This window comes from Octodon degus, unplaced genomic scaffold, assembly GCF_000260255.1.
Source record: "Octodon degus isolate 3935 unplaced genomic scaffold, OctDeg1.0 scaffold00009, whole genome shotgun sequence".
NCBI lineage: Eukaryota > Metazoa > Chordata > Mammalia > Rodentia > Octodontidae > Octodon > Octodon degus.
The window spans coordinates 19,834,979-19,840,770 of record NW_004524585.1 but is presented as its reverse complement, the minus strand read 5'-3'; the positions used below and the strand labels follow the sequence as shown (position 1 = coordinate 19,840,770).

General features: G+C 37.9%; 1 pseudogene; it reads left to right on the top strand.

Moving 5' to 3' along the window:
• The first annotated feature begins 214 nt into the window (after positions 1 to 214).
• Positions 215 to 5,792, top strand: part of LOC101576017 — a 45,392-nt pseudogene continuing 39,814 nt past the window's right edge.

Sequence of the window (5,792 nt, the reverse complement as noted above, 5' to 3'; positions counted from 1 at the left end):
ATGTCATATCAATTACTGCCATACTCTCTGTTTGTAAAAAAAAAAAAGTAATAAAAGAAAACAAGAAATAAATATCATAAGATTGTCCTGCTGTTACATTGTATGTAGTTTATTTTGAAATTTCTATGTAAAATGTGTAATTGTTTTTTTCACATTCTATAAGAATTTAAAGTTTATAAGAACCATGGTTGCTGGAAAATAACAGTTCCATGTTATGTCTAAGGCATTAGATATTCAGAGCGATAGTGATGGTAAGCTCCACTGCCTCTGTTACATGGTAACAGTATCATTAGGCTACTCTTTGCTTTTGAATAACTTCTTCCCTTTTCCCAGTATCTACTGTACCCTTCTGATTCCAGGTCCTCACTGACTTCTCTTTCAGGTTCTCACACTAAGGAGACAGGCATCTTTGTGTTTTTTTTTTTTTTTTTTAAATTAAGTATCCCTTTTCTTTCCCTGTTGACTCCCTCCCTCCTCTTATAAATCCTCTTTCCTCAGTTTTGATCTTGTTGATATTATGAATCCTGTCTCATGTTTATGACATATAATGCAAGTATCAACTGAGATTATCCGTTTCCTGCCTGTGGTGCATCTTTAATGCACTTTTTCTCTTTCCTCTCCTCTTTTTCTCACTCTCATTCTACAGGACCCGACCCTATTTGCAAGAGAATATCCTATCTCAGACTGTGCACCTTTTATTTTGTCCTTGTTCCAATGTTTACAACAGCACAGTTCATCATCCAGAAATCTTGGAAGCGTCCTGTAGGCTCATCATTTGTAAGAAATCAGGGGTGCCTGAAAAAAATAATTTTGAGAGAAGTAAACTGCACACACACAAGCTTAAATACTGTGTAGTATCTCCTTTCATTTTTTTGAAGTATAATCTCTTTCACATGAAAGCTCACAAGCAACAGTACCGACACTGACAATCAAGTGTGTAGATCAGGGTGTTCACAAACATTACATTTATGGGTTCTAATATTGGAAAAATATAATTTATATTTAATAATTTTTAAATAAATATCTGCTTCTAATTTTCCTTTGTTCTTTATTTCTCCATTATTCTCTATGATGATATGTAAATAGTACTGATCTCTTTTTAGAAAAACGAGTGGCATCTAGCCTATAGAACAGGAGATCCTGAATTTCTAAAACAATTAAAATCAGAACCCACATATTAGCATAATTTAAAAAAAAACTCTGTGTGATATTAATGCACATTGGTAAATTTTTTAAGTATTTGAGTCTGGATCCTTACATTGAATAAAGTTCTTTTCTTTTCTTTTTTTTTTTTTTTTTTTTTTATTTCTAGGGACAGGTCTACAGGGTGTTCAGAGTCTCACTAGTAGATTGCGCTTGTAGTGATCCACCTGTTTACAGCCTCCCAAGAGCTGGGATTACAGGCACATATCACCACATCCAGTCTCAATTGCCATTTCAGTGCACCCAGGGGGTGGGGCTGGCACAGCAGGCCTGGGGATCAAACCCCTGACCCCTGCTCCTGCTTGCAGGTACTTTAATCTGCTAAGCTATTTGGCCAGCCCTTGAATAAATTTCTTTCAAGAACTCGAATTGCTTCCATATAAATAAAGATGTTCCATTAGGTCACTGTTTCCAAGCCTAATTGTTTTTTTGGGGGGAGGTCTCACTACACATTTTGGACTTGTAGTGATTCGCCTGTTTTCAGTCTCCCAAGAGCTGTGTTTACAGGTGCGTGCCACCACACCCAGTCTCAGTTGCCACCTCAATGCACCTGTTGGCGGAGCCAGTATGGCGTGCTAGGATCAAATCCCAGTCACTGTGTCTGCCTAAGCAGGAGCTTTAATTCACTGAGCAATCTGGCTGGCCCTCCCAAGCCTAATTTTTTCATGCCCTAGTCTTTCAGTTGTTGAGCTCTCCATAAATTGTTGGTTATTGTATTTACATCCTTTTAATTAACACAAAATTGATGGGATATGTTTAAGTGGAAACTGTATCTTCCTCTAAGTGGAAAACTAGTTTCAATTTAAACTAATAGCAGGCTTTTTAAAATAGCATTTAAAATGCTGTTTTAAAATGAAGTCTGATAATCTTGCTCAGGCAAAACTCACTCTATTGTTCATCTCTGTTTGGTTATAAAGATATTAACGCCTGTTAGAGCAATGCTTTAGATGCTTGAATTAAATGATCTATTTCATATACACAAATAAAATGTTCAAAATTAGGTTACAAGGTGAGCAATCTCTTTTTTGTCATTTCTTCTGTCAGAGGTTGACACCTCTGGTGAGCCAACAGTTTCTGAGGCTTAAAGCCTCCTATTGAAAGATGGCGCTAGCATTTTTGACTGCAGATATATTTACTGCAGATAGGCTTACTAGTTTAATGATATTAATGTTGATGTTTATTTAGCTAAAGCAAACCAAGTGCCAAACTATGATCTAATGGTTCCACCTTTTTCCACCTTATTCATCATAACCACTTACTGGGACAGCTATATTGTCATCACCATAAGCAGGAAGGAAGATGGTCTGAAGATGGAATGGGAGGACGGTGGCAAAAGGAAAAGATGAAGAAGACACGGATTAAACAATAAAAAGTTTCAAAACATGAGTAGAATTTTATAAATCAGAGAGGCAGGTACAAATTTATTTATTATTGCACCAGTTTGAAGGGTGCTCAATGATCTTAGAATTAAAACTTTGTTTTTTTAGAACACATGTCTTAGTTACTCTTCTCTCATTGCTGGGACAGATACCAGACACCCAAAGTGAAGAAAGGAAAGGTTTATTCAGCTCACAGTTAGGAGTTTTCAGTCCGTCCTCAGCTGGATCCAAAGCAAAGAGCAGCCTGTCATGGCTGCGGCAAGGGCCAGAAGCAAAGGCGGTGGCAGCAGCTCAGGCAACCAGGCTGCCTCTCTTCCCTGCTTACGTTGTAATTCAGTTCACCTGCCCCAGGGCAGGTGCCGCATCCACACTCACAGTGATCAATCACAAACTCCAGCAGCCACCCCCTAACTGCAAGAGGCTTTGGGGAGACATCTAGACAGAAACCGTAACAACATATCAAAATGAGATGAGCATTACTATATCTGTAGTACCTATAATAATGTGTAGCACACAATAGAAAGATAAGTACGTGGAAAGAAGCAAAAACAATATCAAAGAAAAACTGGGAGAGAGACAGACAGAGATATAGAGGCAGAGAAAAGAAGGAGTATATAATAAAGGACAAAGAAGAAAAGGGAATAATAACATTGTTATGGTTTGTATCTACGTGTCCCCCCAAAGCCTCATACAGTTATGGGGAAGAATTCTAGGCTTTGTGTTTAATTCATGACCCACTGCTGGGGTTATGGGTATAAACGCTGCCGGTATTATGGGTGTGTGTGCTACATCTGCCTTGGGCAGATAGTCTGAATGTAACATAAGGCAGACAGACTTGCTCCCTGCTGCTGCTGTTGCTGCTGCTCCTGCTGCTGCTGTTTTGCTGTTTTCTGCCGCCATAAACTGCTGTCCTCTGCCATGTGCAAGTCTGCTTCAGAGCCAGCTAAGTATGGACTAAAACCTCCACAAACTATAAGCTAAATAAGCCTTTCCTTCCTTAATTCTGGGTGTCGGGTATTTGTCCCAGCAATGAGAGAAAATTTAACCAAGACAAACATGAACTGTACGTTACTGTCAGGATATTTATTTAACTTTATTTTCATCTTTTATTTATTTAGTACAGTGTCTTGCAAAGCAGCTTGGACTCATTGTGATCCTCGTGTCTGAACCTCCCCAACATTCCCAGTTTAGGTGGCTGGCTTGGGTTGGGGCAGGTACAGCATGGGGTACCAGGGATCCAAACTGAGTCCTTGCACTTTCCAGGCAGGCAGTGACATCACTGAGCTATATCACTAGCCCCACTGTCAGAAAATATTTGGAGCTAGAATTTACTGTAGTAAAACTTGCACTCTTATAAATGTGAAAGTGTCTTGGATGAGCATAATGTCAAGACTTTCAAAATCCTGTGGGCATTGGCTCTGCCAAAACATTGGTAGTTCTTTTATCATCGATGTAAGTCGAATATTCTGAACAGTGCTGAAGATCATGCATAAGTCAGCAGTAGACAAGACTATTTTGTTTTAGATTACTTGTGCAACATTATCTGTATATTGAACTCCGTTATACTTTGGATTGATATACTGTAGATGAGTAGTGAACATGAACTTGAGAGATTAATTTAATTTGCTTGGAATGCAAATGAAAGGACAACAATAGAAATAAGTTTTCCAGATCTTAGCCAAACAGTGAAAGAAATTGATGTAAATTTACTTTTCATTATGTTTCAGATTATTTTATGTTGACAGGATTCTAGATATAGGTCTGTGAATAGAAGGACCATAATTCAGCACAAGCCTATTTGATTGAAGAGCAAAGATTAGAATGTAGAACTTCAGTGCCACCATGTTGCTTTTTCACTGATGACTTTAGTACCCCTGTTCAATGTCTTAGCAATAGGAGACAACTTGATTTGAAAATGTTTTCAAGGTTCAGTAAAGAAGACTGTGATGCATTTTTCATTTCCATACACTGAATCATTGAACTTAATGATAAAATATACTCTTAGTATAAATTTGATTGTATTGGACTTCTTGCCAAAGTTTTCTGATTCCTATTACTTTAATATTACTAAGACTACTTTTCTAGATAGCAATGATCTATCATTACAGAGCCAGCGAGATAGATCAACAGACTAAGTGCCTTTTTAGGCAAGGGCAGGAACCCAGACTGGGGCTCAATCTCCAGCACCACATGCTGAGCCAGCCCCGCTCACAGGTGTGATGGGGTGCCCACCTAAACTGGGCCTGGTGGTGCACACCCATAATCCTGGCACTGGGGAGGGTGAAAACAGGAGGATCACTTCAAGTCCAAGTTGCTTAGTCAGACCCTGTACCTTATGCATAAAATATAAAAATAACAATAATAAATTTATCAATACATACTTAGACAAAGTTGTATGATTAAAAACTAAATATATTAGGAGCTAAAAGTATGAAATTGAAGGTGTTGTTCACAAATGTCCTAAAATTGTTACCCTCTTTATATCCTAATGGAATTAAATTTAATTTCTCAAGCAACAACAAACTAAAATGAGATCAATTTTCAAGAGCTAGCAAATCAACAATTTTAAAACATGGCATCTAGAAAATTTAGAAGAGTCAAAAAAAAAAAAAAAGGAAAAATTCTACCTCAAATCTAGGCCAGAGGTCTAGTCGTGACATTCTGTTCATGATGAACAGGTATTTCTTGCACATTGATAAATCAATGGAGACTGCACATCTCAATTAATAAAAGAAGAAATTTTCATGGCAGTGTAAGTTTTCATTTTTATAATTTACTCTGGTCACATTAACCAATATTAACACAGTATTCATAGGAAGAAAGAGGCTGCCCAGTTGAACACAATAATAACATCTGGAGTCTGTTCATCCATCAAGGGACTCAGTTTAGAACTGAGATTTTTTTTTTTTTTTTTTTTTTACCATAACGAGAAAACCCCTTCAAAAATGGTGGAGCTTGATTCATTTCAAAGCTTCAGCTGCAACAGAAATGATGACTCTTATTTGAAGTACATTGCAATGTTACTGCTTTGTCATTATCTGAGGCAGAATCTACTTGTAGAGTCCTTCTTTTTCTATGATATCAACACTAGATCTACTGCTTAAGAATCACATTAGACTTAGGAAGAGGGCAGTGCCTGGGGTTTGATCCACTGTGTGTGCCATGCCAGCCTCTCCCTTGGGGCCTGCTGAGACTGGGCATGGTGGCCCG